This window comes from Macrobrachium nipponense, chromosome 6 (genome assembly GCF_015104395.2).
Source record: "Macrobrachium nipponense isolate FS-2020 chromosome 6, ASM1510439v2, whole genome shotgun sequence".
Lineage (NCBI taxonomy): Eukaryota > Metazoa > Arthropoda > Malacostraca > Decapoda > Palaemonidae > Macrobrachium > Macrobrachium nipponense.
The window spans coordinates 4,548,452-4,562,160 of record NC_061108.1 but is presented as its reverse complement, the minus strand read 5'-3'; the positions used below and the strand labels follow the sequence as shown (position 1 = coordinate 4,562,160).

At 37.6% G+C, this 13,709-nt stretch overlaps 1 pseudogene; it reads right to left on the bottom strand.

Annotated features, from left to right (window-relative positions):
• LOC135216378 (protein suppressor of forked-like) overlaps positions 1-13,709 on the bottom strand; it is an 85,223-nt pseudogene that overhangs the window by 46,646 nt on the left and 24,868 nt on the right.

The window sequence follows — 13,709 nt, the reverse complement described above, 5'->3', positions numbered from 1 at the left end:
ATCAGGTGAATTGCAGTACAGTGCAGTAGTCCCCCCGTATTCACCAGGGATGTATACCAGACGCCCCAATGAATAGTTGGAACCCCTATAAAAATGCTTAAAACCTCCTATTTTGTTAGTTAAAACTCAAGAAAAACCCACTAAAAATTTTTATACCTTGTTTTTTTAATAGTTTTATCATATAAAGTGCATTTTATGATGATATTGATAAGAAAAAACAGGAATTTGTGGATATTTCTCATAGAAACATACTGCGAATAGGCTAATTTTCCGCAAATAACGGGGAGAAATGTTCCCGAGAGAAATTCGAGAATGCGCGAGTCTGCGAATCCAGAGAATGCGAATACGGGGGGTCCACTGTATTCTACTGGTTCCAGTCTTTCTAAATGTATATACTGCTGTTTGCATTGGGAAATGTACCCTGCACATAAATTTTTTCAAACTCTATTTTCAAGAATTAACAGATTTTTTAAACAAAAGTCCATTAATTGTCATATCATCTGAACCTCAAATTCTCTGCTTTGCATACAAAAATAAGTTATTCTTTGTTTTCAGATCATCTTTTTGTGCATCACTATAATTTAATATCCAAGTTCTAAAGATTACTGATAACTTTTTATCATACACACTGTGTACTATACCAATCACTTGTTTCTATCTTTTACAAAAGGTAGCACACTCAGGCCATAAATCAATTCTTAGAATTTACAAATAAAAAAAAGAGCTCAACTAAGAATACCAGAACCAAACCCAATTACCTGTAGGTCTGAAGACTTGACTTTGTTTCTTTGACATAAGTTACATATAGCCTCCATAACTCTATGTTAAGAACTTTAGTGAGACATCGCTGAAATAGCTGTAAGGAAAGAAAGCAAAATTTGAATACGTACATTCAAATTATCTGGTCTCATCAGAGTGCATGGTATGACATACAAACAAGAGATCCTCATCAAGCAATATATAGTAAATACAAAACCAAAAACAATTTTGACCACATCATATGAAGTATCCTTAAAATAAACAAATCCAAACTGTATTTGTATTGCTACTGAAATGCACACAATTACTTTGTAATCCTTATGTAAGATGGATTATAAAGAACTCTTATCATAAAATATTGAAATAAAAAAATCTATAGACACAGGCAGAACAATAAGTACGGTGAATATTCCCACACAGTAACTCACTCAAATTAAGGGCACTTTTTGCATAAAGGATAGACAAAAGAATCCTCATGAAATCAATTTACAAATAAAAATGAAATTCAAACTGATTTATGTAGATAAAATTCATAAGAAGCATGAAAATGTCTCAAAACTAGTAATCAGAATATATCTCAATCGTCAAGCCTATCGTGAGTTTTCTCTATATCAAACAAAAAACTAACCGGCATGCTCTCATTTTTGTATAAATGCGTACTGCTCTTCATTTATCTGCCTCATCCATAAAAACTCGCTCGCACATCTTTTCATTTTAACAATCAGTTGTTTCTATAACTGTTATAAATACTTCTATTGACTTTACCCTTATCCTCAGGAAGACACATAGTACCCTTATTGATCAATTCCTTCTTATTTAATTTAAAAGCCATTTGGTTAAAATTTTTCTAGTTACTCCATTTCCTAGTGCCTTACCATTCTACACCTTTTTTCCTTTTATCAAATTCCTTATGTGTATTCTCAACTGTCCCTTTCATACAGAATATAAATATAAAATATAAGAAGTGTGACAAGGTACCCTTACAACCCCTCCTAAGTTTCATACATATCAAATAAAACCCACCCAAAATCACTGTTGTAGTTCAGTAAATTAAACCTGATATCAATGTCAGCTCCCTGGACTAAATATGATGAAATCTTAACATGAATCTGTATTGGAATGGAAAGAAGTATGAAAATTAGACTTGACGCAAAGCACTGGAATCTGAGGGATTATTCAGCGGTATATAATTGTTTGCTTGTATGGTGTTTTTACATTGCATGGAACCAGTGGCTATTCAGCAACAGGACCAATGGCTTTACGTGACTTCCGAACCACGTGGCACTAGTATATAATGAATTTGGTTTGAGATGAATAGGTATGGCAATAAATCTATACATTAAGTAAAGTAAAAAAATTATGGTAACAACTATTTGGCAAAAAATGATGTTTCCCATAAGTATATCTTAGTTTAATCAGACCACTGAGCAGATTTATAGCTCTCCTAGGGCTGGCCTGAAGGATTAAATTTTTACTTTGCTAGGAACCAATTGGTTACCTAGCAACAGGACCTACAGTTTATTGAGATTTGAATCCCATTATAGCAAAAAATTAATTTCTAATCACGAGAAACAAATTCCTCTAACTCCACGTTGGCATAGCAATGAATCGAACTCTGTACTACCAAATTGGTAGGCGAAAGAGTGAACCACTCGTCCAACGAGGAGCTTAATGTTTCCCATAAAAAAATGAAGACTGCATATAGGATGCGCAGATAACCTTTACAGAGATGAATCTGTATCAAACAACCCTGGTACGTAAAACTGAAAAATAATAGTAATGTTAATCAGAGCCATTAAGGCAACTTTAATGATACTACATTATTTTTGGTTTTACTGTCTATCCCATGGTGTTCCTATTTAATCCAATGTAGCTTTTAATGAAATGGATTTTCCTGTAAATATTTTAACATCTAATATGCATATAGTAGTGCTGCTTTGGTGGAATATTTGAAATATCAACACTGTATCAAGTCTTTTGTGTGCTAATTACTCTGAATATTGAAAATGTCAAAATTTATGTGAATGAAAAGTTTTGACTATTAATTCCAATGTTGAACTCGAACAGTATTTTATTTCTTGTTTGTATTCTTGCAGCTCTGCATTGTATGGAAGTTTTGAATGTGCAATAGAGAAATATGTATGATAGTTAATTTATTTAAGGAGATAAAGCTTGATGTTAGCACTTAGTGAAAGAAAGGTGAGAGGGTTTAGGTGCAAGAATGGGAAGGACAAGGAGTATATAAACTTTCATAATAAAATTTTGTATTTGGATACTTACCTACTGCTAACTTAACACTGGGCGAGATTGATCCCAAATATATTGTATTAGGATTGGATGAAAGTGTAAAATATGAGAAGGAGCACTTGTAGTGTCTTGAAGACTGGGGTTGGGTAACAGCGAGCAAATGAATTAGTTGCAAGATGGTATGGGTTAGATTGAGAACAGAGTAAAGTAATATAGAATTTAGGCCACAATCCAAGCACTGACACCTGAGGTCATTCACTGCCGACACTGAAACTGACAGCAAGAAGGTTTGAAAAGTGTAAGAGGAGGAAAACGTCGCAGTTGCACTTTGAATCAATTGTTAGGAGAGGGTGGAAAGTGACAAGAAAGACAGATTATGAATGGCGGTACAGTAATAGGAATGAAAGGGGTTGCAGACATGGGCCAAAGGGAAGCTGGTTAGATTGAAGGTGAAAGTGAATAAGTTGCAGTTGCAAGTGTATATTGCAATGCAAAAATATATAAAGATAAAACAGCATTTCTGGAGTCTAATTCTGTGCTTAACCTGATTTTGAATATAAGAAAAGATGCTTATTCTAGGTGACCTGAATGCAACGTCAGATGAAAAACAAACTTCAAATTTTTATTATTCTGCTGTTTTGGAGCCATATTTCTTCCATCGGATCAACATCGTAGGTGTCGTAACCCCGGAACATGAGTTGCAAACTGGGAAATAATTTCCGATGAACATATTTGAAAAGCGTCGTAACCTTGGAACGTCATAAGCTGGACCTGTCATAAACCAGGCACTGCCCACTAGTTATAACATTCCCGCCATTCACATTATACCATAGAAAATTAATTTCCTATTCATGACAAAGAGTAGAGCTGAGCAAAATAAATAAACAATGTACAGTTATGAACACTGGAACTTGCTCTATTCTCTCTTACTTCAGGGATGGATAAATCAATATACAGGCGGTCCCGGGTTACAACCGTCTTGGCTTACGACGTTCCGAGGTTACGACGCTTGTCAATTATTTTCATCAGACATTATTTCCAGGGTAACGACGCATGTTCCAGGGTTACGACGCATGTTCCAGGGTTGCGACGCATGTTCCAGGGTTACGACACCTAAAACGCTCATTTGGCAGATGAAATATGACACCAAAAATGCAAAATAATCAATATTTGAAGGTTTTTTTGATGAAAAATGCCATAAGAATGCAGTTTACATAGTTTTCAATGCACCCAAAGCATTAAAAGTAAGGTTTTCTTAGGATTTTTGATGATGTTCCGCTTACAACGATTTTCGGCTTACGACGCGTCTCAAGAATGGAACCCCCGTCGTAACCCGAGGACCGCCTGCATACAACAAACAAGGCAAGAAGGTTATTCACCCATCAGCGACATATAGAAAGCTGGGTAAAATTCAACAATATGAAATTTTATTCCAACTTTCATATGTGAAAATAACAGGGATGCATATATTCACCCAAATAATTCTCTCCTATTCTTCTTCCTTCCATTATACTGTTACACTTTAAAAGATTTTTCACTCAAACAACCAACCACCCCACCTACAAAATTGTTTGCCCATCTTGTCAAATAAAATTATTTTGACACATCCCTCACCTTTGTAAGCAAATCCCATTACTGTAACTTTCAGAGTTCTTAATCATTAAGCACTCCATTTTACTGTCCCAATTCACAACACAGACATGCAGAAATTACCAACAAAATGAATTTACAGTTTTGAGAATATGCAGGTCATGTCATCATATCAGAATTTTGAGGAAAATGATGGTACTGCATTTCTCTCTCTATTTCCTATTTCAAAATTATTTTTATTCATACATCAAGAAGGGAATAAAACAAAGGTAATTTTTCAATAGCATATAAGAAGCAACTACAAAAATGTTCATATAAAACGATGTCATATTAAATTTACACTCAAAATTTCTATTTTTAAATTTTGTTTTTGTTAATTCAGTATGAGCAAATAAATACCAAAAAATTGGAATGCATCTTGCTAACTCGGTACAGGAAGTGAGACGCATTACCTTCACATGGGTAGGTGGTCTGGCCTCTTTTATCACCTTCCTGCTAAATTGTAAACCACAGACGTACCCAATAACTGGTTGATTTACTCCCATGAAATATCATTGCAAATTAGATTAGCCTAACCTAGAAACAGAATTTATCTACACTCACATGCACTATACTGCATGCTGTAAAGGCAGTCCCTGGGTTATGATGGAGATCCATTCCCGAGGTGGTGAATTAAGTTTTAAGAGTAATAATAATACTGCATGTATGGAGTTTGTTGAAAAGGAATCTTAAACAGGTGTGATAATACAATAAAACCATTACTCTGTGTTAGGTATGTAGATGACATGTATTCGTTGTCATCTGAAAAAATGATCACAACTTGAACAGATTAGTAGATTCTACACTCCATAAAATTCACATTAGAAACAGATTACAAGTTACCTTTTTTGGACGTATTAGTCATTAGAGATCACAATCCAGTTAACCCCCTGTTCACTGGGGATGTGCACCAGACCCACCCTAGAACGGATAGCTAGAATCTGCAAATACCTAAAACCCCTCTGAAAATGCTTATACCTAACTGCTTATTTTGACACTTCAAACACAAGACAAGCCCTCTCAAAATATCACATTACAATAAGCATGACCCTTTTTAGTGAAAAATTTACTGAAAGGCAATTATCTATCTATCTAAGGCAGTCCCCGGGTTACAAGGGGGATTCCGTTCTTGAGACACGTTGTAAGCCGGAACATCGTTGAAAATCCTAAGAAAACCTTACTTTTAATGCTTTGGGTGCATTAAAAACTATGTAAACTGCATTCTTATTGCATTTTTCATAAAAAATCCTTCAAATATTTATTATTTTGCATTTTTGAAGTCATTATTTCTTCTGCCAGATCAACGTTGTAAGCATCGTAACTGGAACATGCGTCGTAAACCTGGAAATAATTTCTGATAAATATAATTGAAAGGTGTTATAACCTCAGAACGTCGTAAGTCGAACCCATCGTAAGCCGGGGACTGCCTGTATTCATATTTGTAACAAAACATACTGTATGCATGACTCTCAAAAAAAAAAAAAAAAAAAAAATTCTCACTGGTAAACAAACAAAACTTGTTAGGTGTAGCCTACTTGTGTTTACCAACAGTCTACCCTGGTTTTATGACCATTAATATATCTTTATACAGCAACTTTCTTATTAGTTGTTACCATAGCCTACTGTATTATACTACTATACTACTTAGTTTTACTTAATTCTATATACAGTGTTCCCCCCTTATTCGCGGGGGATGCGTACCAGACCCCCCCGTGAATAGTTAGAATCCGCGAATGTTTGGAACCCCTTTAAAAGCGCTAAAAACAGCCTATTTCGTTAGTTAAAACTTGAGAAAAACCACTAAAAATTTTCATACTTGGTTTTTTTAATAGTTTTATTACAAAAAGTGCATTTTATGATGAAATTGATCACAAAAACCAGGAATTTGTGGATATTTCTCATAGAAAAATACCGCGAATGCGCGAATTTCCTGCGAATAATGCAGGGAAACGTTCCCGAGAGAAATCCGCGAATGTGTGAGTCCGCGAATCCTGAGAACGCGAATACGGGGGGTCCACTGTATTTGCATTTCTGGGCTCAGCCCGTGTCGCTCCGTGAAATTTATTATTTTTTCTTTTTTAATAAGTGGTATTTCTTCCTTCCATATTTCCCTCTACCTCCTCTTACTACTTCCTAATGAACACCACATTCTTTGGAAGCTTGAATTTCAAGTCAATGACCCTTGTGGGGTTGTTCTGAATAATAATAATAATAATAATAATAATAATAATAATAATAATAAAGGGATTTTGACATAGGAAAAATCTATTTCTGGGCAAAGGGCCCGTGTCGCACTATTTCTAAGGTAAAATATTGTTATAATACCAGAGAACCGCTAAACTAGATGCCGAAGTAGCTCCAGGACTCATACAGAAGTGTGTGCTCCTAGAAATAACATACATGCTGTGAAAATTGATGGACTCCTAAGGAGGCAGGATGCAACCCAGAACCCCATACTATAAAAACCACTCAGTTGAATAGGATGACTGTGATAAGACAAAAAAAAAAAAAAAATAATCAATACATAATAACAATAATATATATTGGTAGTAACCCTTCATTTAGACATAGTTTATTGAATTTGATTGCTGCTACAATGCAATTCAGCTTAAAGTAATCTTTTTCTAATCTTCTGATGACGTCTTTTTCTTTTTTTGGATGGCTTAAGATAAGATGTCCTAATTCCTCTTCCGCTTCTGCTGTCATTCCCTGCTTTACACGTTCTCTGGATCACCCTGTCTCTTTTCCTATCTGTTAACTCTCAAATATCTACTAATAAAGCACTTCCACTCTCCCACCATCCACATCAACAATGACTGTGCATTTACTATACTGTTTTTCATTTACCTTCATAACTTCCCTATTAGTCACATTTACTTGCAATTGTCTCCTAGAAGTATTTACAAAGTTCACTACACTATAGTAGTCTCTTTTCTCTATTTCTAATTAACACTAGTATGCTATACCAGTTCAGTACCTGCATTAGCAATTTCAAAATCCATTCTCAACTTCCTGACTTATCCACAAATGTTTACCTACATTTCCTAAGTTTTTTCTAAATCCATTTACCAGTTTCTCATATCACTCCATCCATAAAGATTTTCAACAACCGTTGAGATATAAGATATCTTAATCTCAGGCCCTTACTCGCACTAAACCAGTAGTTCCCTCTGACATACAATTTTGTGACACATGCTTTCATTCCATTATAAAAACATTCTAAAAATGTTCTCTTCATATTCCCCTGTGCATCATGCTCTCTCCCACTCTCTACATTGCATCTCTCCAGTACATGTTATGCTTTTTTATTATGTACATATACACAAATAACTTCTAGTTTTCTGTAAAAGGAAACTGTTGTGCCAGTTTTGTCTGTCCATCCACCTTTTTTCTGTGCATTCTCAGACCTTAAAAAACTACAGAGGCTAGAAAGTGGCAAATTGCTATGTTGATCATCCAGCCTCCAACCATCAAACATAAATTGTAGCCCTTTAGCCTCAGTAGTTTTTATTTTATTCAAGGTTAAAGTTAGCCATGTTTGTGCATCTGACAATGATATACAGCAGGCCACCACCGGGCGCTGGTTAAAGTTTCATAGGCCACAGCTAAAACATCATTATAACATGACCATTGGCTGTACAGAAAACTCGAAAGCCCCGAAGAAACTTCAGTGCATTTTTTACTTGTTTTCTTTTGCTCTCGAACTTCTGACTCAAGCATTCTGTAAAAAAAACATTGATCCAAATGCACAGACACACATTCTTACTTTAACCCACACATCTCTGCACTATCAATCTTTCTGTTGTCATCGTGGCCTCCTCACATATCTACATACACCAATAATTAAGCAATTATACATTTCACACAAGTTGCTTCTACCACTTTTCTTCTGATACAAAAGAATAATTTTTCCTCTTGACTTGCCATCAGGAATTTTCTCCTCTTGATATACTTGACTCTTTGAGATTCCAATGTCAAGTGACAACCTGCAAATATTCCTCAAGATTCCAAGGATGTCAAATGACACCATGAAAATTTTACTTCATGAGAGTGACAAGATCAAATGATGACATCCGATTTTTTTCTTAATTAATGATAGGTACTTGAAGCTGGATAGCATTGGGATGAACTGCAGTGTGTTCGGGGGTGGTTTATTTTTGATATCCAATGCATCACAAAAACTTCTTCCTATTTCCTTTATTTTTTCTTATGTTTTTCATAGGCAACAACTACCGTAAACAATATCAATATACACACCATTCAAAAAGTAAATTTATCTCATATTTGTTGTGCACAAAGTATTTATAAAACTCAATATTTACAAAAAGTAAAGAAAGCTTTCTTTAGCAAACCTCTATCGGTGTTCTATCATACACAAGGAAACTTTCCATGTTCATAAGCATTAACCCAGAATGGCGTGCTTTACCACAGACAACTTTTAGATGTTTGCATATGTATGCACAAAACTATGCACATCCTCCGCCACACTGTGCCATTATAAATTCACTTCTATTGCTTGTAGCACCTAAAACAATGTAAAAGCTGTCTAACTACAACCGTTGTTGACCTGCTCTAAGGAATACAAAAAAAATTCTACTCTAACTTATCCACTTATAAAACACATCAGGAGCACCTACTTAGCAATTTCTTCTATTCAAGATAATACATACACTTTCTGCCTAACCCATGAGCCCTTAGTATCTTGCCTTGCACCTAGCAAGGCCTCTATAATACCCATAGGGGTCATAGAAGACCGAGCCTGTGTTCTACACTCAAGATTACTGAACTTAAGAATGAGATCAATAACCTCCGAGAGAGAAGACAGAAATTCCTGGCTCTCTCCCTCCTCTGGTTCCAGCAAAGGAGACCGACAAAGTGAAGAGGGCAGCTAGGAAGCATCCTCATCCTTCCCTAATGGCACTGGAGAGGCTTCACGCCTGCCACTGGTTGGAGGGGGGTCCCTTACTACTGATGATCCTGAAACAGAGGGCTCCGGAACACGGTCATGCGAAGAAACCCATACGTATTCTTGAGCCAAACTGTGTACGCGCTCATGTGACAAACCACGTACACGTTCACGGGGACGATTCACGTACGTGGACGTGCGGCGAGTCAAGTACATGGCCTTGCGACAACACATGTGCACAGTCTCAAGACGAGATCAAAGTCCTGAAGAAGACTGATCCCTAAGGTCCCGGTCTTTGGAAGGCAAAACAATAAACACGTCCACGGACTAGTCGCCTCACGTTTGCGGCTCTCAACCACGACACGTTTGCAGAGAGAAGAATCCTAAAAAAGTGCAGGAGACACTTTTGTAGCAGACACCTTCAAACTCTTAATCAAAGCCTTATCATCTTTACGACAGACTGGAGCAGGTACAGGAGATGGAGATGGTCGAGATGTACGAGAAGTTGGCGAAGCACTCCAATCCCTCACAGAAGACGATGCCACAAAGTCCTGAATTCTCCAATGTTTGACTAGAGGAGAAGGAGAAGATGAAGAAGCAGAGGGAGATGGAAGAGGACAGTGCTTACTCCCTCTATGAAATTTCTTGCTAGAAGGAGGTGAGGAAGAATCAATCCTTCTACAACACTTCTTGCCAGAGAGGGCAGGATATCTCTCTTAAAAAACAGAGTCCAGCCTCTCAACCATAGCTTGAAACAATGTCTCCAATGGCTCAGCGAGGGGTTGTGATGATGTTTTAGGCGAAGATGGAGAGGATGTCACAACAATGGGAGGCAGAGATGACACTGCAGCTGATGTCATAGGCTGAGAGGATGCTGGGAGTAATGTTATGACATCTTGAATGGCAGCGCTGGTTGATGGCCTCACTGGAGGAGTGATCAAGGGGGACCCAGCAAGCATCGACATCGACACAGGCATCCCGCTAGGAGGCAGCACACATGAGCCAAAGTAGTGTAGGCCTGGAGGTGGGGGAGACCACGGAGGGGGCCAGAGGGGGAACCCCATAGGCCTAGAGACTCTCAAACAGCCACCATCTTGTTTGATTCAAAATCTGAAATAAAGGAAGCAGTAAGTATACCTCCCCTCTCGGGAAGGACACATATCCTGCAGGAGAAGTGGCTACATTAAACAGAATCTCATCCTGTGCAACTCCCAATACTTCCAACGATGAATTGATGGAAGAAAAGGAAGGAGATAGCGGTACAACCGAGACCTGACGCAGAAGGAATGCTTCTGGAAGAAGAGGATGCTGAACCGTTCAAATGAGGTGTAAAAAACCCTCCCAAGAAGGACAAGTACATACGATTCTCCCCCTTCTTGTAGAACACCTTCCACTGCGACACAGACCAGGAACGACATTCTGGGCAAGGATTAGTAATGGTACAAAAATTAGATCGGCACCTACTGCATGTAGTATGAGGATCTGTAATGGTAGCGGCCAAAAACCTGGAGCATGGAAATTGCTGAATGCCTAGGCACATCCATTGACGAGGCCTAGAAGAATTGGAGGACTCCATGATACATGATAATCAAACAAGGCACACACACAAACATACTGAAGCAAAGAAATCACGTGCAAACAAAGCAACCAGCTTGGGAAGGGGAGTGCAAGCGACTACTCTCCAAGGTCAAAAAAGAAGACTGATGCGTTATGAGGCTCTATGCCTGGTTGGTGACCAGCTTCCACCTCATATACATACGTACGTATATGAGTTGCCAGATACCACAGTTTCCTTGCTTTACAATCTTTGATTCTTTTTAACCGGCTTCCAGCTGACACAAGATTATCCTGTTGTTAAGAAGACCTCAGGTTTGTCAGCTATGAAAAATGCAAAATGATTAAAAAATCTGTCATATTGAAAATTGTACATAATAATAATTTTTCAAAATTGTTGTGACCTTGAACTTGACCTGTTTGATATGATACTGGAACAACATAACAACATAGTACATAATTGCATCACATCATGAATGAAAATCTGTGGCCTTAAACTTGACTGAATGACCCAGGGTCAAAGTCAAAATGGCAAACTTGATGCTGAAAAAACAACAAATTTAAAAAAGCTTATCATAAAAAAAATAAAAACACCTGATCTCCTTTTAATTTAACCACATGGAATTATGTTAAGAGAAACATGTCTCAACTGGCAGTAAACTATAGTACATAATAAATCTGAACATATAAAACATAAACTTTGGATAGATGGGCAAACAGTGAGTGGCTATTACACAGCAGCTGCTAATTTTGCAGGGCTTTACTTATGACATATTTTTCATTAAAGCAACAAAAAATGTTACAAATACAAGACAGTAACATTAATGCTATCACAGAAATTAGTATGAATCAGAAAACAAAAAGATCCATGTTAAAAGGGTAGCCCCCAAAGGAAAAGGAATGACATCCATATTGAATGGGAGTTTTTTTTTTTAAAGTCACAGCTGGCAAAATTCTGTAACAATTTGTTGTTTCAAAGGGTATGGTGTACTGGTGCCTGAGAATGAAAAGCATTACTGAAATTATTTGATCTCATTAATTCCAGATATGTACATATACTTTAAAACTGAGTGTATAATGCTTGTAAGAAGAGTAGCATCTAAACTGTGACTTCAAAATCCTACGGCAAAGAGGGGGCTGGATCTCGGCCAAAATTGTTATCACTTGCTGTGGAAAGTGCTTCAGCTGCAGCATGGGTTCAGGCAACTAGGATGGCTTTGGCCAGGCAGGAGCAGCATCAGCTAAAGATATGGCTGGTTCTGTTGACTGAGGAAGGACAGCCATGTCTGAGAGTCAACGGGCTGCAGGGAGAGCAATGAAGCCGTGTGCTGAATGTTGTTTGATGAGGGAAGACCCAATCAAGGACCACAGCTTTGAAGGAATCAATATCATCACTGCCTGATGGCCAAGAGATAGGATGGTAGACCCCACAGAATCAAATACTAGGAGATGAGCTAGAAAGATGCAAGTGGACAGAAGCAATGGAAAGGGAGAAGGTTGGATGGTAGACAGCAATGGCAGGGTAGCTGTTGTGATAGGAGTAGGGATGTTGCTACCCAGACTGGGCAGGTAAGGATACCAAGTGTCCAGAAACATCTACAGCAAAGCAAGAATCTGGAGATGACAGGTTACAACTGTAGTTTTAGGTAGTTATGTCTACCTTGATAAGAGATGGTAGCAGGAAGACTTATTAGCCAAAGAAAGATAGGAGGCATATTCTTAAATGCTAGACCATCCAATACGTAATGATAAATTGGTAAAAAGTAATATGTACATCCTTCAGACAAGAATAATGAGGTCCTTGTATCACTGGACATGTTGCGCTCTTTAGTTTCTAATCCTATTGGGTCCATTTCTCAGAGAAAGGTATGACTTTCCTCCACGTCATTTGCTGTTCCATACTGGTCTATTTGGTGGATTTACCAAATGAATAAAAAGCATTACTTGAAGAGAACTGGGATTTTCCAAATTTCCATTTACAACTCAGAAGTACAGTTGAAGGACACTGGCCTTGTAAAAATCCTTTTGACTTGATATAGATTTGCTTCAACATTACCCAGTTTGCAACTACCGGAAACATTGTATACAGGCAGTTCCCAGTTATCAGCAAACTGTTTGTTAGTTTGTTTGTATGGTGCTTTTACATTGCATGGAACCAGTGGTTATTCAGCAATGGGACCAACGGCTTTACGTGACTTATGAACCACGTCGAGAGTGAACTTCTATCACCAGAAATTATCGGCGGAGGTTCTTGGCAGGGTGTTGACAAGTGAAAAACGTCATTAACCGAAACTCAGCAATAAGCAGAGTTTCGGTTAATAGCGTCAATAATTGGTAAATGGCATCTCTATTATCAGCACTCTATGGCGCCAATAACTGAAACTGCCCGTTATGGTGCCACAAATCGCTGATTTTATGGCACTTAACTGGGGACTGCCTGTATACTGGAATCTGAGAGTTTCACTCAAATTTTTAAAACAAACATCAAGTCAGACCATTAATCCCTATATATATCATTTCTGGGCTCAGCCGTGTCGCTCCGTGAAATGTGTCCTCTTTAGCACTATTTCTAGTAAAATATTGCTAAATACCAGAGAACTGCTAAATTGGACAT